This window comes from Drosophila subpulchrella, unplaced genomic scaffold, assembly GCF_014743375.2.
Source record: "Drosophila subpulchrella strain 33 F10 #4 breed RU33 unplaced genomic scaffold, RU_Dsub_v1.1 Primary Assembly Seq79, whole genome shotgun sequence".
Lineage (NCBI taxonomy): Eukaryota > Metazoa > Arthropoda > Insecta > Diptera > Drosophilidae > Drosophila > Drosophila subpulchrella.
In genome coordinates, this window is record NW_023665714.1 from 44,142 (window position 1) to 71,676 (window position 27,535).

Below are 27,535 nucleotides of genomic sequence, written 5' to 3' on the forward strand. Positions count from 1 at the left end.
GTTATATCGTCTTTTTCCATGTCCGCGATTTCGTGTACTTGGCCAAATTGGTTTAGGGCTCCGCTCGTAAAAAGCATTGCTTGGTGTCGTAAGGGCCACGTGTTTGTACTGACCATAGTGCATCAACGTCCAAGAACAAAACCTCCAGCTGATGTTGTTGATGGTGCATTACTTTTTTCACAAGTTTTACACTATTGAAAGAATTCGAATCCACATCAAGCTTGGTGGACATGCATGAATTTCTTGCTCGGCAAATCATGAAGATCTTCGGCATTAGGAGCCACTCCAACAACATGTTTATTGGGCTTGTTGTTGTTCCTTCTCCTATTATTTCGAACTTGTATAAAATTTCTCTCTCTTGATATCCAGAGCATGATTAGAAGGGTCAACGACCGCGGAAGCCGTAGCAGCAGCATCCACATATGACTGGGGAGCTGCAGCTACGTTGGTAGGCCTCGGTAGACGAGGTTTGGGATTTACATTTAAGTTCTGATTTGTTACGTACGCCCTCCACATAGAAAGATTCACATAGAGAAACACCGACGAATCTTTAGCCAGGGGGAGGGGTGCATGTGACTAACGAGACTCATACTGGTAAAGGCAGAAGAAAATGCAATTCGGCAATTCTCGGGTGTCGCGTGGCCAGAACAACGGCCACGATCAACCTACTGGTAACCATACTCCGGTAGCTGGCAAGGGGCAACAGCCGGCCGTTGACTCCCAAGATAGCAGATATCAAGAAACAGTAATCCTAGGTGGGAACACCTAGTTTATCCGATCCATACTGGCAGCCAAGTAAAAGCTCTAGTCTGGTATAAAAGACCTTAGACAAATAGAGCTGAAGAGAGAATCCATTTGTGTGTCTTGCTGACGGAAGCCGGCAGCTCCGAGGGAAGACGACTTTCCCTGGGGTAGTCGTCCACGGAGTCTTCTGCCACCAGGACCAGCCACCATATCCAACAGTCCTTGAGGAGGACACAAATCGCTGCTCGAAAGATCCTTATGTGTTGGACCAGCGCCGCCATTGTCATCAAAGAACGTGGAGAGGAACAACAATAAGGACGACATCTGTCATACTGTGATGTTTTGTAGCCGCAGTACCCGTGATCCCCATGCTCCTGAGAATTGTTCAGCTGTAGGAGCCATCCGTTCAGAGGCGTAGCGACCAATAGCATACGTCGGAAAAAGTTGTGATGCAACATAAATGTGTTAATCGAGCCAACCAAAGTGAACTCAAGCATAACCCAAGACCAATATCCTCTAATAATACAATTGGAGAACAAGTGAAAATCAACAAAAAAAAACATTGGAAGCATTCAAACATGCACTGAAATACATTTAAACCAACCGAATCGATAGACAAAGTGCGAATCATGATGAACAGCCGTTGAAGAAGTCGCATGCCTCTGGCATAATAGAAATATATATTTTGTGTTTAAGTGAATTGGTATACTTAAGAACAGCCGTACTTTGGTGCACGTATATTTATATATATATATATCCAATATAATATTTTCCAAAGCCCAGGATTTAAAGAGGGGGTAAGTTTGTCGGAACACGGTTCCTTTCTTATAAACATACATATATAAATATCCGTGCAGTATCCTACAGTTTTATAGACTAATATAAACTTTTCCAGCAAGAGCTCTCTGAGCGACGTTTTGTAGTCGTGAATAGTCAGCATTTTGCTGATGTGTGCACCTTCACAGGTGGTAAATTCGATACTCTCCGCTAACCAAAAATTATCAATTAGTTTAATTTTCATATGATTTAGCCAACATTATGTTATTCATCCACGGCACTCGCCGATATAAATATTATCCAATAAATTTGTAATGTAAAAGGATATCAAAACATGAAGTGCTAGAGCTCTATTAAGGGGGTGTGCTGACGCGAGAAGTGGAGTAGGTCAAGAACAATGACATAACTTTTGACGGACAACCTTGACAATAGGGGATCGTATTGCGCGGCCCGCGACGATCCATTGGCACACGAATGTGTGAAGGGGAGGGAATATGGCCAAAACACAGCCCGATCGTAATGCGATCAAGCGACAGCTAAGCTTGTGGGGCAGTTTGGACTGACGACTGACGAACTTTATGAACTGATATTATTTTCCAGGCACTTTTAATATTTATTCTCGTTATGTTGGAGAGGAGAGAGGCTTACCAAGATCCCACGACCCGAATACGACGTAGCTTATGCCGGCAAATGGTGCCAGAATATCGGACGCCTCTCCCTCGGCCCAAGTCCTTGTCAGGACTCGGGCACTAATATGCCCACGTAACAGAATTGGCGCCCAACGCTAGGATTTTTCATATTCCTTAAGGAATTTTATTAGGGTCAACCATCTCGATGCCTGCGGTATCGGAGTGGATGCACCTAAGTATGGCAAAGCTTCCATCTTTATTTGCCATAGGTAATTTGACTGTTTTATAGAGCAGGGAGATTAAATAATTGTAAATGTACGCGTACTTACTTATTTGTCGAGCTAGTAACTGTAAAGTCCCCAACTTCTGTGACTGTCAGTGTTGAGCGGCCGCTCAATCAGAACTTTGTCGCAGAATAGAGGCCTGACTTTGAATTCTTTTTAACCTTAAAAATTCTCTGTTTTGTTCATGGACAAATTTACCAGAACTTCCTTAAATCAAGAACTATGAGTTATCCTTTTTTATAATACTATACCTATAACTAAGTGTCGACGACTACTTGTTAAAATTAACGTAAATACAATTTATAGGTGCTTTCTGGCCGACGCCACACGACGTACTACGCATTTGCCCGGTCGTTTGAATTGGTTCGAGTCCAGAAAGAGCAGGAGCGCAAGCATTACGGTAACGCATTTAGCAGTTGCGGTGCGGGTCTACTGTTCGTTTGTCGATCCAGGACAGAATGGGGGTGGGGGAACTGACAGGAAACGCAAAGCCGACGCCCTACAACGTACTAGGCATTGGTCCGGTCGTTTGCTTGGTTCGAGTCTTTGCTGTTTCCCTTGACATATTTGGGCGGTGGACGATTTTTAGTTTCTCTGGCCGACGCCCCACAACGTATTAGGCTAGTTGGTCAGGTCGTTTGCTTGGTTCGAGTCCAGAGAAATAGGAGACGGTTGTGGAGCCCGAGAATGATCGGTCAAACAACTCGTTTTCCGATGACTGGCGGGAGGGGGTTTTTGGACAGATTCCTTATCTAGACACAGCCATTCCGTTTGGAACATTTGGGATGTCTAGAAAAAGAGAAAGTATGGGCATGTTAGCTTAGCGGAACCGCGTTGTGTAGAAGCGGCTAACACCCCTAGTTAGGGAAATTTATTTTGTTTTTTTTGGGCGTAAATATCGGACGGTTCTTGACCGAAGAGAAACTTGAGAAGCAGAGAGAAGCACCCCCATTTTATAAACATTTTTATTGTCGGCTTATTCAGCGTATACATCGCTGACCGGGTGTTTTGAAAAGAATCACGTGAACTTTTTATACCAAAACGCAAAAAAAGTGAAGACAAATTTTAGTGCGTGTATTAATTCGCACAAAGTGACAATCTATAAAAAGAAAGCGGAGGCCTTTAAAGAAGGTCAAATAATATAAATGAAGGGGGCCAAGAAGAAGGTCTTATTCCAACCCAGCACCGGAAGAGTGACCCGAGCAACAACGCGCGGAGACAACCACCAACCCCGGAGTGCGAGCGCGCCAAGGCTAGGAGACTCATCTGAAAGAGAGCCGTGGGAGCTCGCACAGAATCAGCCAGGACAGGTAGATACCCTGTCCGAAGAAAACAATTTGGACCAATATACTGAAATGGAAGGAGCCGCCGGAGGGGAGAATCTACCCCTAGGACCGCCGAAAGGAAGATCAAGTATGCTTCTCCAATTTCAGAGGCACGAGGAGGACAACTTAGAGGCTGCCGAGCGACGTGAACAAAGGTTGATGGAGCTCTTGAGACAGAGCAACGAAATGCAGCGTGGAATGAGTGCCCAGATAGAAGCGCTGAAAGCACAAATAACAGAATTGCAGTCTCCGACACCCAGGAGACCCGAACAGAAGGGACTGCCTTCGCCGCCCCGAACTGTTCCGAATCCAACGGACAGCTTCTTGATATACCAAGAGACCCCGCCTCTGGAACCAGTAACGCAGGACATGCTTAGTAGCCAGATGCACCGGTTAAGAACACCCAGGCGGATGGACACCCCGTCCCACAGGCAGTCCAGAACAAACGAGAGGGAGACGAGTCACCAACTGCATCCAGAGATCGATCGGAGCTCATCATTTCAGGGACCAAGACCAAAAGACGTCAGATTGGACAGATGGAACCTAAAGTTCGATGGAAGCGGTCGCGGCATGACAGTTGAAAGTTTCCTGTTCCGCGTAGACCGATTGCAAGAATTGTACGACCTCAGTCGCCAACAAGTCTTTCGTGAATTCCATCTTCTGTTGGCAGGTGCAGCCACGAAATGGTATTGGCAGTTAATGGAGGACAAGGCCGAAGACTACGATTTTGACTACTACTCATTGACCCAAGAAATGAGACGGGCATTTTCCACTACCGGGAGTGACCTTATGAAAGTCAAGGAATTAATGGAACGCAAGCAAGGACAGCACGAAACCTTCAGCGATTATGTCTCCGATATGCACAACTTGCATTTCAAACTGAAGCATAAAATCGCTGAAGATGAATTTGTTGAGCTTTTGAAAGACAACATGAACTCCCAGATGGGCGGCTTGCTGCTAACATCCCCATTAACTTCGTTAGCGGAATTCAAAAGGGAGGGTCTCCGAGTGGACCGCTGGTTAAAAAGTACTGCGAAAAACATGCGCAGCATTACAAAGCTTTCCTGATAGTACAAACGTTCTTACACCTTATAAACATATAAATCAAACATTTCTAATAAATGTGATTTAATCGGTCGTCAGTTAGATCAAAAGAAGAAACATCATAACCCAAATTCCATGCGCCAAGTTTATGAAAAATACTAGAGTACATAATATACCTTTAACATAAAGCAACAGCAGTGGAGATATCAGCCCGAACAGCTCAGCCGATAAAAACATAAGACTCTTGATCAGAGAAGTGGGTCGAAGCCACACGTGAACGGGCGCCTAAAAAGGAGAAGAAACACGGTACAGACAATGATGGTCGTACGCAGATTCCTTTTGCGAAGTCATTCCATGCGGTCCGCCCTCCACATAGAAAGATTCACATAGAGAAACACCGACGAATCTTTAGCCAGGGGGAGGGGTGCATGTGACTAACGAGACTCATACTGGTAAAGGCAGAAGAAAATGCAATTCGGCAATTCTCGGGTGTCGCGTGGCCAGAACAACGGCCACGATCAACCTACTGGTAACCATACTCCGGTAGCTGGCAAGGGGCAACAGCCGGCCGTTGACTCCCAAGATAGCAGATATCAAGAAACAGTAATCCTAGGTGGGAACACCTAGTTTATCCTATCCATACTGGCAGCCAAGTAAAAGCTCTAGTCTGGTATAAAAGACCTTAGACAAATAGAGCTGAAGAGAGAATCCATTTGTGTGTCTTGCTGACGGAAGCCGGCAGCTCCGAGGGAAGACGACTTTCCCTGGGGTAGTCGTCCACGGAGTCTTCTGCCACCAGGACCAGCCACCATATCCAACAGTCCTTGAGGAGGACACAAATCGCTGCTCGAAAGATCCTTATGTGTTGGACCAGCGCCGCCATTGTCATCAAAGAACGTGAAGAGGATCAACAATAAGGACGACATCTGTCATACTGTGATGTTTTGTAGCCGCAGTACCCGTGATCCCCATGCTCCTGAGAATTGTTCAGCTGTAGGAGCCATCCGTTCAGAGGCGTAGCGACCAATAGCATACGTCGGAGAAAGTTGTGATGCAACATAAATGTGTTAATCGAGCCAACCAAAGTGAACTCAAGCATAACCCAAGACCAATATCCTCTAATAATACAATTGGAGAACAAGTGAAAATCAACAAAAAAAAACATTGGAAGCATTCAAACATGCACTGAAATACATTTAAACCAACCGAATCGATAGACAAAGTGCGAATCATGATGAACAGCCGTTGAAGAAGTATTTTGTTTTTTTTGGGCGTAAATATCGGACGGTTCTTGACCGAAGAGAAACTTGAGAAGCAGAGAGAAGCACCCCCATTTTATAAACATTTTTATTGTCGGCTTATTCAGCGTATACATCGCTGACCGGGTGTTTTGAAAAGAATCACGTGAACTTTTTATACCAAAACGCAAAAAAAGTAAAGACAAATTTTAGTGCGTGTATTAATTCGCACAAAGTGACAATCTATAAAAAGAAAGCGGAGGCCTTTAAAGAAGGTCAAATAATATAAATGAAGGGGGCCAAGAAGAAGGTCTTATTCCAACCCAGCACCGGAAGAGTGACCCGAGCAACAACGCGCGGAGACAACCACCAACCCCGGAGTGCGAGCGCGCCAAGGCTAGGAGACTCATCTGAAAGAGAGCCGTGGGAGCTCGCACAGAATCAGCCAGGACAGGTAGATACCCTGTCCGAAGAAAACAATTTGGACCAATATACTGAAATGGAAGGAGCCGCCGGAGGGGAGAATCTACCCCTAGGACCGCCGAAAGGAAGATCAAGTATGCTTCCCCAATTTCAGAGGCACGAGGAGGACAACTTAGAGGCTGCCGAGCGACGTGAACAAAGGTTGATGGAGCTCTTGAGACAGAGCAACGAAATGCAGCGTGGAATGAGTGCCCAGATAGAAGCGCTGAAAGCACAAATAACAGAATTGCAGTCTCCGACACCCAGGAGACCCGAACAGAAGGGACTGCCTTCGCCGCCCCGAACTGTTCCGAATCCAACGGACAGCTTCTTGATATACCAAGAGACCCCGCCTCTGGAACCAGTAACGCAGGACATGCTTAGTAGCCAGATGCACCGGTTAAGAACACCCAGGCGGATGGACACCCCGTCCCACAGGCAGTCCAGAACAAACGAGAGGGAGACGAGTCACCAACTGCATCCAGAGATCGATCGGAGCTCATCATTTCAGGGACCAAGACCAAAAGACGTCAGATTGGACAGATGGAACCTAAAGTTCGATGGAAGCGGTCGCGGCATGACAGTTGAAAGTTTCCTGTTCCGCGTAGACCGATTGCAAGAATTGTACGACCTCAGTCGCCAACAAGTCTTTCGTGAATTCCATCTTCTGTTGGCAGGTGCAGCCACGAAATGGTATTGGCAGTTAATGGAGGACAAGGCCGAAGACTACGATTTTGACTACTACTCATTGACCCAAGAAATGAGACGGGCATTTTCCACTACCGGGAGTGACCTTATGAAAGTCAAGGAATTAATGGAACGCAAGCAAGGACAGCACGAAACCTTCAGCGATTATGTCTCCGATATGCACAACTTGCATTTCAAACTGAAGCATAAAATCGCTGAAGATGAATTTGTTGAGCTTTTGAAAGACAACATGAACTCCCAGATGGGCGGCTTGCTGCTAACATCCCCATTAACTTCGTTAGCGGAATTCAAAAGGGAGGGTCTCCGAGTGGACCGCTGGTTAAAAAGTACTGCGAAAAACATGCGCAGCATTACAAAGCTTTCCTGATAGTACAAACGTTCTTACACCTTATAAACATATAAATCAAACATTTCTAATAAATGTGATTTAATCGGTCGTCAGTTAGATCAAAAGAAGAAACATCATAACCCAAATTCCATGCGCCAAGTTTATGAACAAAAATACTAGAGTACATAATATACCTTTAACATAAAGCAACAGCAGTGGAGATATCAGCCCGAACAGCTCAGCCGATAAAAACATAAGACTCTTGATCAGAGAAGTGGGTCGAAGCCACACGTGAACGGGCGCCTAAAAAGGAGAAGAAACACGGTACAGACAATGATGGTCGTACGCAGATTCCTTTTGCGAAGTCATTCCATGCGGTCCGCCCTCCACATAGAAAGATTCACATAGAGAAACACCGACGAATCTTTAGCCAGGGGGAGGGGTGCATGTGACTAACGAGACTCATACTGGTAAAGGCAGAAGAAAATGCAATTCGGCAATTCTCGGGTGTCGCGTGGCCAGAACAACGGCCACGATCAACCTACTGGTAACCATACTCCGGTAGCTGGCAAGGGGCAACAGCCGGCCGTTGACTCCCAAGATAGCAGATATCAAGAAACAGTAATCCTAGGTGGGAACACCTAGTTTATCCTATCCATACTGGCAGCCAAGTAAAAGCTCTAGTCTGGTATAAAAGACCTTAGACAAATAGAGCTGAAGAGAGAATCCATTTGTGTGTCTTGCTGACGGAAGCCGGCAGCTCCGAGGGAAGACGACTTTCCCTGGGGTAGTCGTCCACGGAGTCTTCTGCCACCAGGACCAGCCACCATATCCAACAGTCCTTGAGGAGGACACAAATCGCTGCTCGAAAGATCCTTATGTGTTGGACCAGCGCCGCCATTGTCATCAAAGAACGTGAAGAGGATCAACAATAAGGACGACATCTGTCATACTGTGATGTTTTGTAGCCGCAGTACCCGTGATCCCCATGCTCCTGAGAATTGTTCAGCTGTAGGAGCCATCCGTTCAGAGGCGTAGCGACCAATAGCATACGTCGGAGAAAGTTGTGATGCAACATAAATGTGTTAATCGAGCCAACCAAAGTGAACTCAAGCATAACCCAAGACCAATATCCTCTAATAATACAATTGGAGAACAAGTGAAAATCAACAAAAAAAAACATTGGAAGCATTCAAACATGCACTGAAATACATTTAAACCAACCGAATCGATAGACAAAGTGCGAATCATGATGAACAGCCGTTGAAGAAGTCGCATGCCTCTGGCATAATAGATATATATTTTTTGTGTTTAAGTGAATTGGTATACTTAAGAACAGCCGTACTTTGGTGCACGTATATTTATATATATATATATCCAATATAATATTTTCCAAAGCCCAGGATTTAAAGAGGGGGTAAGTTTGTCGGAACACGGTTCCTTTCTTATAAACATACATATATAAATATCCGTGCAGTATCCTACAGTTTTATAGACTAATATAAACTTTTCCAGCGGCGAGTATCAGCCTTGTTGTTGTATGTACAATTGCAAGAGCTCTCTGAGCGACGTTTTGTAGTCGTGAATAGTCAGCATTTTGCTGATGTGTGCACCTTCACAGGTGGTAAATTCGATACTCTCCGCTAACCAAAAATTATCAATTAGTTTAATTTTCATATGATTTAGCCAACATTATGTTATTCATCCACGGCACTCGCCGATATAAATATTATCCAATAAATTTGTAATGTAAAAGGATATCAAAACATGAAGTGCTAGAGCTCTATTAAGGGGGTGTGCTGACGCGAGAAGTGGAGTAGGTCAAGAACAATGACATAACTTTTGACGGACAACCTTGACAATAGGGGATCGTATTGCGCGGCCCGCGACGATCCATTGGCACACGAATGTGTGAAGGGGAGGGAATATGGCCAAAACACAGCCCGATCGTAATGCGATCAAGCGACAGCTAAGCTTGTGGGGCAGTGTGGACTGACGACTGACGAACTTTATGAACTGATATTATTTTCCAGGCACTTTTAATATTTATTCTCGTTATGTTGGAGAGGAGAGAGGCTTACCAAGATCCCACGACCCGAATACGACGTAGCTTATGCCGGCAAATGGTGCCAGAATATCGGACGCCTCTCCCTCGGCCCAAGTCCTTGTCAGGACTCGGGCACTAATATGCCCACGTAACAGATTCAATGCATCATCTTTAAGGGGGAACGCCTCCAAGAATTTATTATGAAGGCCCTGATATAAGCGCTCCATGGCTTTCAATTTATCATCGAATTCATCAATTTTAGAATGCGAATCATTCGCAACCACACAGCTATTAGGAGCCACTCCAACATGTTGTTCCTTCTCTTCTTATTTCTAACTTTTATGAAATTTCCTCTCTCAATATCCAGAGCTTAATTAGAAGGGTCAACGGCCGCGGAAGACGTAGCAGCATATGACTGGGGAGCTGCATTTTCGTTGGTAGGCCTTGGTAGGGTTACGCAAGAATTATGATAGGCGCGACGGCACAAGGAAGAACAGCGGACAGCATCAGAAGCGCGAAGTTGGGACAGTGTAACATCGGTATTGCACTCGGGAAGTAACATAGCGAGAATTTTAAGCACGTCCGAACGCAAAGAAAGCTAGATGAAGCAGATGACTGTCGACTATAAATCAAACACAAACACCTCTTAACTATCTAAGGGGTCGTGAGATCGCACCTTCAACATACAAAAGTTCTGATATACAATTTTGTGACGAAAAATTATTGTACATCCGACTCAATAAAAACACTTTCTAAACCACACTTAAAGTCTTAATAATATGATCTATATGATCTTAACCAAGGTAGCAGAACTTCACTAGAATTTTGTCAAGCCGTTTATCAACAATTATCGATAGTTTTAAATCGAATCGCCAACTTTGATGTCTCGCAGTAGACTGTGCAGTCTCTGACAGTAATGTACAGGGAAAATGCATTGGACACCTTTGTCAGAGGCTTGAACGGCAGTCTATCGCAATTACTGGCAAGTATAAAGTCACACGACCTGGGGCACACATCTGTGCAGTCTGCTCGAGAATCTAAATACTAGTAATAATCAGACATCTAAAACATCGTATTTATGAAAAGCACCTTTGTTACCACTCAAACTTTAACAACCCTATCGAATGGTACCCGTAAAGCAAAGCTTCTATCCACATCTAAACCAGAATCTATAACACCCACCCAATCACTAATACTAATCATTTCAAGCCCTAAAACCAAGTTTGTACAAACCAAGCTGGGGTAGTAGCGTCAACCGAATCCAGAACCCATGAAAGTTGATCATTCAATTCGTTCTCGACACATTATATGAATAAGCCTGCGAATAGCGATTAGCGTTTCTAATGTACCAAATAATAATCGTTGCAATTTTAACAAAACCTAACTCTGTTTTTAGCCTGTGCATTTTGTTATTGTAACTTCTGTACGCTTGTGGTGCATTTGTTCTAAAAGCTTTTGTTGTTGTCTCCCACAACTTTCTTGTAATCTCTCTCCCGTTTCTTGTCGTCTAAACTGTTGTCGCTTATACTTTGTTTGTGTTTCACAAGCCACGCTCAGTCGACAGCCACTCTGTCGCGCTCTCTCTCTCTCGCAGTCTCTACGCGCTCTTATACTTTTGTGTTCTTGTGTGTCTACATTTTTATTGTTTGATCCCAGTGTCAAATTAAGTGAGGTATTTATAATTCTTTTGATTTTTGGTTTTATAAAAACCTTTTTCTTTTATTTTTTGCTTAAATTATAATTCTAAAATAAAAGGGATTTTTTTTGTTCCAAAAAAGATTGTCAGTTTGGATCATCACCTAATAACGTTTTTATTTACTGTCGCCTCTGCAACATAGTCATACATCCGAAATATACTGGACTTATTGACAGAGTAAAAGACTATATTGATTTGCGTGTTGGTTTTTCGTGGACTTGTGCCTCATGCGTTGAAATAGACCGTGATTTGGATGGCAATGTTGCGCTGACCAATGATCGTTTTATGAAACTGTTTGATAAACTTATGAGCGTAGTTGCTGATTTCAAAGAGTTTAAGGTGGATCTTGATAATAAAAAACTGTCAGTGGGGTCACCAAAACGCAAAAAGACTGTTCCTTCGAAATCAGTTGAGGTAAAGGCATCAGTTTCAAGTCCCAACGTAGCTTCGAATATTTTTACCCGATCGGTAACGGCAGCTATGTCGGCATCCACTGGCGCTGGGGGACGTAAAGTTTCACTGCCAGCAGTACCCATAGGTACCAAAAGCTCTGGAGAAGTCCCTGTTTCTGCTAGTCAGCCTAAGGGGTCAAACACTACGCAGCTTTCTGTACCTACAGGTGAAGTTAGCTCTATAGGAGACCCTAGTCTCGATAATCAGAGGAACGATGTTCATATTGCTGGTGGCGGAAGAAAGAGCCTCTCGGTTGTTCCTTATAGGAAGCAATTATTTGTGTCTCGATTAACAGCTGAAACCACATTTATATACCAGGAATCCCCATCTCAAAACATCACAGTGGAGGAGTTTAAATTTCCATATGTTCGTAGGATATCCTCATTTAAAATATCTGCTCCTCCTGAAGTATTTAATGTTCTAAATTTTAAAAGTTTTTGGCTTAAGGGTGAATTGGTCATTAAAGAATTTGTTCCAAACAGACGGAGAACTAATATTTGGCCTTCCACGACAGTACCTGCGCAAAAAAACTGAGCAGTTTATTTTTGGCCTATCAAAATGTTAGGGGACTTAATATGAAGCTACCTAAGATTTATGCTGACTCCTCTGCTTTTTCTGAAGATATTCTGGCCTTTACTGAGACTTGGCTGAAACCGGAGATTAGACTCTGAAGTTCTGTCCAAAAATTTTAATACGTATAGAACTGATCGCTCTCCTCGGTGGGGGGGTTGGGTGCTGATTGCCGTTACCTCTACTCTAACATCGGAGAGAATATACTTTCTTAGTCCTAATGACATAGAATTCGTTGGTGTTAAAGTCTCTTTGAAATCTTTTTCTATATACAAGGGTGGTCAAAAGTATTTTCACAAAACAAAAGTTAAATATACTCATAATTTGAACGTACATCTTGTTAACTTTGGTATCAATCGAAAGGTAATTTAAATGCCGTTTAAATAATACAATACATTTCTTAACCCACTCAGTACTTATTGAAAAGGACGATTTTGTGTGAAAATGTCCTTTTTGAACTTTTTTCCTCGACTTGAAAACTTAAATTTTTTGATGCAAAAAGTTTCTTCAAACAAAAATAATAGTAACTGCAAAAAGAATTTTTCAAAAATCATTTTGCTTATATTTTTTATGATTTTGGTGACAATGTTGGAAAAAATTTGTATGAAAAAGTGAAAAATATGGCTAAAATGCATGTTTCTAAGCATTTTCAAAAAATCATAAAAAATATAAGCAAAATGATTTTTGAAAAATTCTTTTTGCAGTTACTATTATTTTTGTTTGAAGAAACTTTTTGCATCAAAAAATTTAAGTTTTCAAGTCGAGGAAAAAAGTTCAAAAAGGACATTTTCACACAAATTCGTCCTTTTCAATAAGTACTGAATGGGCTAAGAAATGTATTGTATCATTCAAACGGCATTTAAATTACCTTGCCATTGATGCCAAAGCTAACAAGATGTAAGTTCAAATTATGAGTATATTTAACTTTTTTTTTGTGAAAATACTTTTGACCACCCTTGTATGTTACTTGTTCTTATATTCCACCTGGATATATTTGGCTGCAATAAAAACTGTTCTATCTCATCTTTCCGAATGGGATCTTTTGATTGTTTCGGGTGATTTCAATCTCCCTGACATTTCTTGGTCCCCTTCCACTGACTCACTTGTCTCTACCCCTTTATCTGACCATGACTTCGTTGACGGTCTGTTAGAATTATCATTACAGCAAGTTAGCTTTATACGTAATTCACTAAACAGACAATTAGATCTTGTATTTACTTTAAATCCGTCTGAAGTCACGGTGTCTAGAATTGACCCACTAGTTGTGCAAGAAGACCGGTATCATCCCTCATCCCAAATTGGAACATAAAATTTGTCTTCACTGTGTTGATACCGTCTCTCCTTTACTTTCTCCAACTAAAAGTAGATGCTTCGTAAATGCGACTTTACTAAACTCAACAACATGATTTCACAATATAACTGGAAAAATTTATATAATTGCTTGGATATTGAAAGTGCTACGGAACTTTTTTAAAGTGTCCTAAATTTTTTTTTCTGTGAATGTGTTCCTGATAGCTTTCCTCCCAACTTAGACAGGCCCCCAAATTGGAACATAAAATTTGTCTTCACTGTGTTGATACCGTCTCTCCTTTACTTTCTCCAACTAAAAGTAGATGCTTCGTAAATGCGACTTTACTAAACTCAACAACATGATTTCACAATATAACTGGAAAAATTTATATAATTGCTTGGATATTGAAAGTGCTACGGAACTTTTTTAAAGTGTCCTAAATTTTTTTTTCTGTGAATGTGTTCCTGATAGCTTTCCTCCCAACTTAGACAGGCCTCCTTGGTTTACCAATGAGTTGCAAAGAATTAGAAACCTTAAAACTTATATAAAAAGTACAAAGAGTCGGGTAGGCCATCCGATTTTTCAAGATATGTGGTGGCTCGTACTAATTTTAATGTACTTAACAGTCATTGCTATTCCATGTATTTGAACTGATGTAAATTTGAATTTTCAAAGGATCCGAGGCAGTTTTATAACTTTGTCAATGCTAAGCGAAAGTCTTCAGCATTGCCATTATCAGTACGATTAAACTCTATTGAGGCATCTACGGATCCCGAAATTGCAGATTTATTTGCTGAATTCTTCCAATCTACTTTTAGTTCTGTTTCTTGGTCTAATACTAGCTACCCTAATCACATAAACAGGGCAAGTTGTATTTTTTCTCCTCTAATCACCGAAAGTTATCTCTTAAGTGATTTAGAAACTATAACGCCAACCTATTCTCCGGGGCTAGATGGACTCCCTGGGTGTGTGCTTAAGTTTTGTGCCCGAACTATTTGCAAACCCATTCTTAAACTTTTTAATTTGTCTATCTCATCATCTGTTTTTCCTACTATCTGGAAAGATTCTTTTATTATTCCACTCCACAAAAAGGGTGCGAAGGTTAATGTTCAGAACTATAGAGGAATCTCCAAATTGTCTGCAATTCCTAAAACTTTTGAACGCATTATTACCTCTCATTTGCAACATTTGTGCTGCTCTTTGATATATCCGTGTCAACATGGTTTTGACATGGCAGACAGACGTTATGTATACAGATTTTAGTAAAACCTTTGACTCTGTAAACCACTCTATTCTTTTATTCAAATTAGATCAGCTAGGGTTTCCGAATAATGTGTTAACTTGGATTTCAAGTTATTTGAATGGTAGATCTTAGAGGGCTTAATTCAAAAACGCTGTTTCCAAGATGATCAATGTGACATCTGGAGTGCCTCAGGGCAGTCATTTTGGCCCTTTGCTGTTTACTCTGTTTATAAATGATCTTTCCTCTATCGTATCTCACTCTTGTGTACTAATGTATGCTGATGATATTAAACTTTGTTTATCATATAATAATATTTAGGGTATTCAATTGCGTTGCAAAAGTGTAAACTTTGTAAGTTTGCCAGACGAGAATAGTGAACGCCCTCTATTTCAAAACATCGTTGCAAGAAATTGACGTACAAAAGAAAGATAACTTTTAAATTTTTGTATTGCTCCAACATATAATCTAGGACTTTATTAACTTTGCTCTCAGACCATCGCTTAGTTTTGAGATCCCTGGCTCGCTTTCTTGAGGGTTTTTCTTCCATTGAAACTGTTATTCAATGATTTTGTTTTATAGAAGACAAATTTTTTTCTTTTGCATTTAAAATTTAAATTTGTTTCTTTCCTTTCACTGTCATTACCATGGATTTAAACCCAACTTTTCAGTATATTTTTAGTATTTTAGATAAAATTCTTACCCATTATTAACCCCCTATTTCTACACAAGTACAACAGATTTGTATACATAGGCTGGGGTGTTGTAGGCCTTGAAAACTATTTTGTATGGAAATTGTTGTTGGAACTGCTTACACTTTTACACTTTTCAAACGTTTGCAACGCAATTGAATACCCTAATTGAGTCTGGTTTCTGCTTGCAGTCAGACATTAATAGATTCCAGGAATGGTGTCAGTACAATGTTCAATGTTCCTGTTAGACTAATGCGAAACTACTATCCTATCAACTTACCACGATGTCCATCTAATTTTAGTCAGCACGAGACCTTTCGCGTTCTTTCTAATAATTATAACAACCTATATCATTTAATTTGTTCCTCAACTTCTATCCTTGTATTAAAAACTAAAATCTTAGCTAATTTGCTTTAGTCTTGTTGGTCTATGTTTTGTCCTGTCTTGATTTGATCATGTACCTTCCTCGCGAACCGTAATTGCCCGAAATAAAAATGGGCCCGCGTAACAAGCACGTGCTTGGTGCCGTTTGGGCCACTTGTTTGTACTGCATCTAGTGCATCAATGTTAAAAAAAAAAAACAAGATGCCAACATAATTTCATATTCAGCCATAAACAGAAAGCGATGAACAGCAAAATTCTGAGGAAGCTAAAGTTAGCACACCACAGGATAATTATTAACTTGCACAAGAAAATAACCTAAGTGAGCTTTAGAAAGATTATGTATGGCAGAATAATACTGATAAATCGTTCTTGGTTAGCATACTTTAAAGGAACCACGGGGAACGGGAAAATCCTAAAATTTTTAATTGACACCGTCTTAAATCAACACTAAATTCAAAATCAATAAGTACCAAATCCAAAACCAAACGAAAAAGTTTTTTCCATTAGTTTAGTTGGCGGCAGCACTAAAATAACACAACGTGCAATACTTAAACTCCCTAACATTTCAGATATAACCATGCATTTTTATACCCGTTACTCGTAGAGTAAAAGGGTATACTATATTCGTCGGAAGGTATGTAATAGGCAGTAGGAAGCGTTTATGTATATATATTCTTGATCAGGATCACTAGCCGAGTCGATCTAGCCATGTCCATCTGTCCGTATGAACGCTGAGATCTCGGAAACTATAAGAGCTACAATACTGGGATTAGGCATGCAAATTCCTGAGATTCCATCGCAGCGCAAGTTTGTTTCAGCAGAGTGCCACGCCCACTCTAACGCCCACAAGCCGCCCAAAACTGTGGCTCCTACATTTTTGATGTTAGAATAATATGTATTGTTCTCAACAATACCTATGGATTGACCGTTTGCCACGCCCACTTTAACGCCCAAATACCGCCCACAATCTTCGAAAAATCGTGAGTATGAACGTGGATATCTCGGAAACTATTAAAGATAGAAACATGGGATATCAGATTTAGATTCCGTAGCCTTGTACGCGAATATGCCACGCCCACTCTAACGCCCGCAAACCGCCTAAAAGTGTGGCCTAACTGAAATGTATTGGTCTCGTCAATACCTATCGATTGATAAACAAAAAAAAATGCCACGCCCACTCTAACGCCCATAACGCTTAAATCTGTCTACCGCTGGTAGGTGGCGCACTTCAATATCGATTTGCTACTTGCATATCTCCATTTCCCTTTGGTCCCTTTATCTGAATAACGTGTATTTGATAGTCGAGGTACTCGACTATAGCGTTCTTCCTTGTTACACCCGTTACTCGTAGAGTAAAAGGGTATACTAGATTCGTCGAAAAGTATGTAACAGGCAGAAGGAAGCGTTTCCGACCCCATAAAGTATATATATTCTTGATCAGGATCACTTGCCGAGTCGATCTAGCCATGTCTGTCTGTCCGTCTGTCCGTATGAACGCTGAGATCTCGGAAACTATAATAGCTACAATACTGGGATTACGCATGCAGATTCCTGAGCAGCGCAAGTTTGTTTCAGAAGAGTGCCACGCCCACTCTAACGCCCAAGACTGTGGCTCCTACAGTTTTGATGCTAGAATAAATATTTTAACTGAAATGTATTGTTCTCATCAATACCTATTTATTGACCTAAAACGCCCACAACCACCCACAAACTTTAAAAAATCGTAAATATGAACGTCTATATCTCGGAAACTATCAAAGATAGAGATTTGGGATTCCGCAGCCTTGTACGCAGCGCAAGTTTGTAACGCGAATATGCCACGCCCACTCTAACGCCCACAAACCGCACAAGCCTGTGGCGCCCACAATTTTTATGCTAGATACAAAATTTTAACTGAAATGTATTAGTCTCGTCAATACCTATCGATTGATCCAAAAAAAAATTTGCCACGCCTACTCTAACGCCCATAACGCTTAAATCTGTCTACCGCCAGTAGGTGGCGCACATCAATCTCGCTTTGCGGCTTGCATATATCCATTTTCCCTTGGTCCCTTTAGCTGAGTAACGCGTATCTATCGAGACTCTCGACTATAGCGTTCTCATATGTTTTTACCCGTTACTCGTAGAGTAAAAGGGTATACTAGATTCGTCGGAAAGTATGTAACAGGCAGAAGGAAGCGTTTCCGACCCCATAAAGTGTATATATTCTTGATCAGGATCACTAGCCGAGTCGATCTAGCCATGCCCGTCTGTCCGTATAAACGCTGAGATCTCGGAAACTATAAGTGCTACAATACTGGGATTAGGCATACAGATTCCTGAGATTCCAGCGCAGCGGAAGTTTGTTTCAGCAGAGTGTCACGCCCACTCTAACGCCCACCAACCGCCCAAAACTGTGGCTCCTACAGTTTTGATGCTAGAATGAAAATTTTAACTGAAATGTATTGTTCTCATCAAAACCTATCGATTGACCGTTTGCCACGCCCACTTTAACGCCCAAAAGCCGCTCACAAACTTCAAAAAATCGTAAATATGAACGTGTATATCTCGGAAACTATGCAAACTACTTTGTACGCAGCGCAATTGTGTTTAGCGAATATGCCACGCCCACTCTAACGCCCACAAACCGCCCAAGCCTGTGGCGCCCACAATTTTCATGCTAAATAAAAAATTTTAACTGAAATGAATTGATCTCGTCGATACCTATCGATTGATCCAAAAAAAAATTTTCCACGCCCACTCTAACGCCCATAACGCTTAAATTACTCTACCGCCGGTAGGTGGCGTATTTAAATCTCGCTTTGCTGCTTGCATATCTCCATTTCCCTTTGGTCCCTTAAGCTGAGTAACGGGTATCTGATAGTCGCGGTACTCGACTAAAGCGTTCTCCCTTGTTTTTTACTAGATACACTAAAAAGGCAATGTCACAATGAAAAGACTAGGAGCAACAGGCAGTAAATACAATCGGACCACAAGTTAGCCATATGACTGATTTACAAAAATCACTTATAAATACCATCGTTCAATATCAAAAAATGCAGATCCCAATACAAAGTAAGCATGCACAACAAAGGTAGTAGGTAAAATCAGAGCTTCGTCAGATACCCCGGGTTACGGAAAACATTACCCATACCCACCATCTTAAAAGCAAGAGGTAGAAAAACAAATAAATGAGATGAGGTACAACGCACCGGTCTGGATAGTTCCGAAAAAGTCCGGTCAGTTTAAGGAAAAAAAGTACAGACTTGTAAGCGATTATGGAAAACTTAATAAAGTTACTATCTCAGACCGAAATTGGCGAAATTATTGCATAGCTTGGAAACAACAAGTCCTTAAGAGTGGAATCCACCAAGTACCACTGAATGACTCGGACATAGAAAAAACTGCATTTTTTGGCGACGGCGGAAAAAAATGAATTAAAAATTCGCCATCCATTTTTCAAAGTGCTTTATATGACGTATTGAGGGAATACAAAGGGAAAATTTGTTATGTATACGTAGATGACACTATAGTCTTTAGCAAATATGAGGTGAAGCACGGTCAAAATCTCGAAGAGGTATTTTCATCCCTCCAAAACGTAAACATGAGGGTACAAATAAAAAAATGTAATTTTTTCACAAGCGAAGTCGGTTTTTTAGGGCATACAATATCAGAAAATGGAGTCAAAACAAACGTCGATAAAATAAAAGCGAACACAGAATTTTCAAAAGTGGTAATACACACGGATCAGCCGCAGAGCGTTTAAAATAGCGTAACTAACCATAACGAAAACTAAAACGTTGGAGGGATCTCTTTGACTAGTATAGCCACTAGATCAGGTACAAACCTGGGGTAGGTATCGTAGTAGCAGGTGCATTATCCCGAGCCCCCGCGGTAATTAAATCAAACAGCTTCTTATCAACAGTCCATAGCGATGAAAGCTCGTCACACAACCTCATATTTTCAGTAGAAGCACCACCAGACATAGATTGTTATAGTTTCGGAATTCCATATCCGACGATTGTCGGAGTCGATTGACTCCACACAAATAGCCACACATTTTCCAACCTGGCGCCCTCGTTAACATACATGTACATAAATATATATAACTACACCTAGAATACACTATAAATATTATAAGTAATTAAATAAGGCTTAGATATAATGTAAAATATTATTATAAGTTAGGTTTAAGGCTGCAAAGCCACACACGATAGTTAATAAAACTATCACCACCACCGAGACTCGCATCGCTAGCCTAGAAGGCTTAACCCACACCGACACGCACATACCAGCACAGAAACGAGAAATTCACCACGAAAAGCGGTCACATGAGCAAGCCTCGCATAAGAGCGAGCGAGAGAGCTGTTACGTGGGCATATTAGTGCCCGAGTCCTGCCAGGGACTTGGGCCGAGGGAGAGGCGTTCGATATTCTGGCACCATTTGCCGGCATAAGCTACGTCGTATTTGGGTCGTGGGATCTTGGTAAACCTCTCTCCTCTCCAACATAACGAGAATAAATATTAAAAGTGCCTGGAAAATAGTATTAGTTCATAAAGTTCGTCAGTCGTCAGTCCACACTGCCCCACAAGCTTAGCTGTAGCTTGATCGTAATACGATCGCACTGTGTTTTGGGCATATTCCCTCCCCTTCACACGTTCGTGTGCCAATGGATCGTCGCGGGCCGCGCAATACGATCCCCTATTGTCAAGGTTGTCCGTCAAAAGTTATTTCATTGTTCTTGACCTACTCCACTTCTTGCGTCAGCACACCCCCTTTAGCACACCATGATTTCGAATACTTTTTCACATTACAAATTTATTGGATAATATTTAGGTCGGCGTGTGCCGGTGTTGAGTAACATAATATTGGCTAATTCATATGGGGGTTAAATTAATTGACAATTTTTTTTCCAACAGAACCTGTCATTTGCGGAGATAGCGCGGGACAAGGTTCTGATTGGACTGGTTGACAAGGGAAACCCCGGAGGCCGGATCCCAAGAAACCAGTGGAAGGCGGTCGAGGAGCAGCTAGCGGTCATCTGCATGGCTTTGCTCCGGGACTTCCCCCAACCGACGCCATGTTGCAAGGACGCAGGCTGGTTCCAGGGCAGCGTCAAGTTGGTGTCTTGCGACAGCCAGAGATCAGCTGACCTCTACAAGAAGGCGACGGAGAAGCTCGGAGGGGTGTATTCTGGGGCGAAAATCGTTGCACTAGATTGGTGCGACGTCCCTAGCAGACCACGAGCGAGGATATGGCTGCCGTCGTCCATCAAAGCACGGGAGGACATCCTCTTTATGTTGCAAAGGTGCAACCCAAATTTGCCCACGCACGACTGGAAAGTCGTAAAGGTGGAACCTCACGAAGGGCCGATCAGCCAGGCCATCGTGGTGCTGAATAAGGAGTCAGTATCCCCAATAGAGGCCGCTCACGGGTAGCTGATCTTCGGATTCAGTGCCATCCGCATCAAAGTCTACAAGGGAGACTCTAACTCGAAGGAGGACCCGACCGGCAACCCAGCCGAGCAGGTCTTTCCCGAGGAGATAGAGGCTCCTGGAGATGACGAGCCGGAAGATGGCTACTCAACCGACGCGTCGCTAAGCAGAGGGATGCAGGCGATGAACCCGACGGACGAAGACGACGGCGACCTCAGCGGCAGCGAGGAAGCGGACGTCACGGTGGTGGAGGGGAACTCGGCAGATGTCGCTAAGACTACTGCAAGTGAACCTCCATCACAGTAAAGCAGCGTCGGCTGCCCTTCTGCTCCGCCTGGCTGACGGCGGGGCAGACCTAGTACTCATACAGGAGCCTTGGGTGGTAGGAGGCAAGGTTGCTGGACTGGGTACCAAAGATTTCAAGCTGCTGCTTGATCCAAAAGAAGGTAAAATTCGAACCTGCATTTTAGCCAAAAGGCACCTTAGCATATTTCTGATTCATAATTACAGCAACGGAGACAACACCGTAGCAAGTCTGGAACTTCCAGCGGCTACAATCAGGGTGGCTTCAGCTTACATGGCCTTCGAGAAGGAAGACCCCCCAGACGAGCTTGTCCGGACACTGGTAAAAGATAGCGAGGCGCTCAAAATAGGACTGGTAATCGGCTGCGACGCAAACGCTCACCACACTCAGTGGGGAAGCCCAACAAGCAACAACAGGGGTGAGTCTCTTTTTAACTTCATCCTTGGCTGAAATCTATTTCTATGCAACAGGGGTAATACCCCCACCTTTATCACAAAAAATAGCCAAACAGTCATTGACCTTACCATGGTGTCAGGTAACCTGCTAGAAGCAGTCAGAAACTGGGAAGTCTTAAACGAACACTCTTTCTCTGACCATAGATTTATAGAAACCACTTTATCACTAGACCCTCCTACTCCAGCTGAATTCGTCAACCTTAGACGTACCAACTGGCGCGCTTATAGGGAAGCCCTACTAAACATTCTTCCAATAGAACCCCCAAGTGACAACAGTGATATACTCAGTCTTGATAACATAGTAGGGATGTTCACGAATGCCTGCAACTCGGCTTTCGAAGCAGCCCACCCTAAACGCAAACCGAGAGGAACCAGAAAGCCTCCTTGGTGGACACAGCAACTTTCAGAACTCAGATCCAGTTGCAGAACCCTTTTTAACAGGGCAAAAGCAGGAAATGAGGATCTAAAATGGCAACAGTACAAGTTAGAACTAGCCTCCTACAAGAAGGCCATAAGGAAAGAAAAAAGATCAGCTTGGCAGACCTTCTGCTCAAACATAGAGGAAACAGCCGATGCAGCTCGGCTTAGGAAGATCCTCTCCAAAACAACCCCCTCCCTGGGGTACCTTCAAAAACCAGATGGCTCGTGGACAGACTCTAGTGAGGAGTCCCTAAGCCTACTACTAGACACCCACTTTCCGGGTAGTCTCCCGGTAGAACGTCTCCCAGAAAATCATGCAGGTCTAAGCATTGACTTGGAAACGCTTCTTTCCGAACGCAACATAAACAGCTTCAAACCCTTCAAATCACCAGGACCCGATCATCTCTCACCTGCGCACATCCAACACGCAGGTCAACTTGCCATCAACTGGCTAAAGACAATTTTGCGTACCATTCTTAGGATAGGAACGTTGCCATCAACATGGAGGGAAACAAAGGTAGTCTTTATACCCAAAGCGGGCAAAGCCTCGCACACGACGACGAAAGATTTTAGGCCCATAAGTCTGACATCCTTTCTCCTTAAAAGCTTCGAGCGACTGATTGGACTGCACATCAGGTCAGTCATGGACTCGAAACAGTTATCAGCAGCGCAGCATGCATATTCAAAAGGCAAGTCCACCGAATCAGCTCTACACGCGGTAGTCAGCCAAATCGAAAAGTCACTCAATCACAAGGAATACGCACTTGCTGCATTCCTGGACATAGAGGGCGCTTTCAACAATGTTCTCCCTACAGCCATAACCGAATCCCTCACCGACCTGGGTGTTGAGATCCAAATCGTTGAGTTAATCCATAAATTGCTGATGAGCAGAATGGTAACCTCCACGCTAGGAATCTCAACACAAACAAGGTTCGTGAACAGGGGAACCCCTCAGGGTGGTGTACTCTCCCCCCTCCTATGGAACATCGCAGTAAATAAGCTGTTGTGCTACATGGAAGGGGGTGGATGCAAGGTTGTGGCATATGCGGACGATGTAGCCATTATTTTCTCAGGAAAATTTCCTCAAACACTATGCGATCTAATGACCGCCAAACTTAAAATACTCTCTGACTGGACAACAGAAAGAGGTCTAGGGGTAAACCCCTCGAAAACGGAACTGGTGCTGTTTACAAACAGATACAAGATTCCTCAACTAAACCCACCAATATTAAATAACTGCTCTCTCTCCTTCAGTAACAACGCCAGGTATTTGGGGTTAATATTAGATAAGCGTCTGACATGGAGACTAAACAGCCAAGAGAGAACGAGGAAGGCAACAATTGCCCTCTACTCCTGCAAAAAGGCCACCGGAACGAAATGGGGCATGTCCCCAAAAATCGTCAACTGGATACACACAGCGATAGTTAAGCCTATTCTGCTCTACGGAGTGTCAATATGGTGGCCCGCGCTAATGAAGCAGACAACCACAACAAACCTAAACAAGGTACAACGAATGGCATCCTTATGCATAAGCGGAGCCCTTCGCACCACCCCCAACGAGGCGCTAAATGCTATTCTGAACCTTCCAAGTCTGGACTTAGCCGGCATGGAACGAACTAAGATAGCTGCGGTTCGGATGAGGGACTTAGGGCAGTGGAAGCCCCAAATATACGGTCATGCCAGGATACTCCAGCAGGACACAATGATCCCACCCAGTACAGATCTATGTAAACCTATTGAATACATCCACACCCCCTTTGAAGCCTTGCTCCCAACCAGAGAAGACTGGGAACAAGGCCAGCCGGGCCCTACAGAGGCAGTCAATTTCTACACTGACGGCTCAAAATTAAATAATCAAGTCGGAGGAGGTATATACTCCGAACAACTTAATATCAGGAAATCCTTCAGACTTCCGGATCACTGTAGCGTCTTCCAGGCGGAAGTATTTGCCATAATTGAAGCTTTGATGCTTCTGAACGATGCAAACTGTCAGAATAAACTGATTAACATCTATAGTGATAGTCAAGCGGCTATCAGGTCGATTATCTCGACCAATACAAACTCCCACACCATATCAAACTGCCGCAAATCTCTGCACGAGATGGCTCTGCAGTTTAAAATTTACCTGATTTGGGTCCCGGGTCACCGGAACATTACAGGCAACTGTATTGCAGATGAGCTGGCCAGGCATGGCACTACCGTTCCTCTCCTTCCGGACAAGGAGAACATTGGTATGCCGATGGCCACCTGCAAGCTTAACATTAGAAATCAATACAAGAAACTTGCGAGCCTAGCATGGACACATGTTAAGCACTGTCGCATCTCCCGCCAGACATGGCCAATCATCGACGCGAAGAGAACTTCGGAACTATTAAGACTAAACCGTACCGAGTGCGGAATGGTAATACGAGTGCTAGCAGGCCACTGGTTGGTTGGCACACACGCAAGCAGATTGGGCGCGCCCCGAAACGATTTCTGCAGAAGCTGCAGGGACGAGGAGGAAGAGGAAACGGTGGAACACCTGTTCTGTTCCTGCCCGGCCCTGTGCAGATCTAGACTGTACCACTTAGGGAATCCCTTCATGAACAGTCTATCCGAACTGGCGAACATAAGCCTAAAACGAATAATAAAATTCATTAAAGCAACCGGATGGGAATTATGCTAAGCCAGCTGCAATAATGGCAGCAGATTTTTAAGAAAGGGGATACAGATCCACGCGGTACCACAATGGACCTTTTAAGGACTAAGTGTGTCAATAATTTGGCAGCCGCTCTAACCTAACCTAACCTAACCTAATTGACAATTATTGTTTTAGCGGAGAGTATCGATTTGACCACCTGTGAAGGTGCACACATCAGCAAAATGCTGACTATTCACGACTACAAACGTCGCTCAGAGGGCTCTTGCAATTGTCATACAATTACAAGGCTGATACTCGCCGCTGAAAAATTAACATTTAATTATTATGTATAAAGAAGGTATAAAATGAAAAGTATATCTAAATGATTATATATATGAAACAATTATTATATGTGGATATTATATATTATTACATGTATTCCTAACAGATTAATTCTTTGTCTTAACTAGGAAAGTATTAACATTGCCCAAAAACGAATTCTTATCCAGACGGGAGAGAACAATGACCGTTGGAACGGTAGAGATAATGATAGCTTTTTGTGTCTTATTGCAGTAGACAAGTGGTGAAAAATCTAGACGGAAGGTCTCAATATATAAGTATTCTAATTCACTCACTGTTATTGGCAGTTTGGCTTTGGATAACAAGTATAAAATTCTTACGTTAAATTGTGGATCAGTGTCTATTGTTTTTGCTAAAGCTTCTGATGTAATCATGGCGCACGGATATATATATGTATGTATAAGAAAAGGAACTGCGTTCCGACAAACTTACCCTCTTTTTAATCCTGGGCGATGAGATCTCGACGCTCCGGATCCTGGGCTTTGGGAGATTTTAGAATTGGTTTATACGTATATATACGTGCAAGACTTGGTGACGGTTTACAAAAACAAAACACAAAAATTACGTTACACAAAAAAAATAACACTGTCGCTGTATAGATATGTATGTATGTATGCATCGTATGAGAGTTCCACTGCGACACACGTCAGTTCCAATGCTCGGTCTGGGGCTGGTCGGTGCAGCTCCAATTTCTTGTTCAGCGTATGTAATTGGGGATTCTGTTTACATTTGCATTCAGAAATGCATGTACTCGCAAATTGTTTTTGATGGTTTTTGGCGATTCACTTATTGTTTATAATATTGGAGTGCAATTTATTTATTATTATTTTATTGTTTCTATTGTCTTTTTTTCTGCTTTTATTATCTTTTTGTGGTTTCACTTCACTGTATCTGCTCGGCTTATGCTCCAATGTGGGTCACCACTTTCTCCAGGGTGTGAAGTTGGTCGCGGCGTCTCTGAACAGAGCGCTTGTACATCTTGACCACTTTAAGGATCACTATAACCAGTAGTAGTCCAGCATGAGCTTCAGGGTCTTGTTAACATCTTTAATATCATTCCTGTGGTCAACGATCTCTACGTGATTAATCACATTGGCGGTGCTGTCGGCCACTTTGGAAGTTTCGCCGCCCATCTTGGGGTCCTTGGGCCATTCACTTGGTTCACTAGTTATTTTCGTCCTTCGGGATTTTGCTGGTTGATTTCCTCCAGGTTGTGGTCGATCGCAGGACCGGTTATCGGGACTTTCTCCTGGGTGAAGTGGATCCTAGGGAAACGTCAAGACATCCTTCTGGACACCAGCTTTCTTCCAGTCGTGGTCTGTGTCGATGGGAGTTGTACTTCTAGACCACCGTTAGGGAGAGATCAGAACAATTTCTGTCTGACTCTTTATTTGGCTGGGGTCTTTTATACCGGACTAGAGCTTTCGCTAGCCCCCCATATTGGATGAATTAACTAGGTGTTCCCACCTAGGGGTACTGTTTCTCCATTTCCCCTATTTTAGGAGTCAATGGCCGGCTGGTGCACTTTGCCACCTTACTGGAGTACGGTTACGAGCAGGTCGATCGTGGGCGTTGTTCTGGCCACGCGACACCCATGAGTTGTCGAATTGCTTTTGCTGTTTTGCCTTTATCAATCGGAGTGTTAGTCATTAGGGCCCCTACCCTCAACTTATGGCAGTTGTCTTGCCGGGGTTAATCTTGGTATGGGGGAGGGCGTACGTAACAGGCTCGAAGTGATCGATGCGGCTACGCATGGAATGACTTCGCAAAAGAAATCTTCGTACGGCCATCTCTTTAGATCTCCTTCTTCTCCTTTATTCTTTTCTTAGGCGCCCAATTACGTGTGGCTTCGACCCACTACATTAACCCAGTCTCAGATGAGCTAGTCGGGCTTATTACTTTGTTGTTTTATTATTTTCTAATTATTCTAATTTTCTGGCGAGGCGGTTCATGTGCCGCCCCACCCTCTGTTGACTGTCCTGAATCCTGACTATCTGTCTTTGAGTCCGCACCAGTTGCCTCTGTACTTGGAGCAACTGACTACGGTCA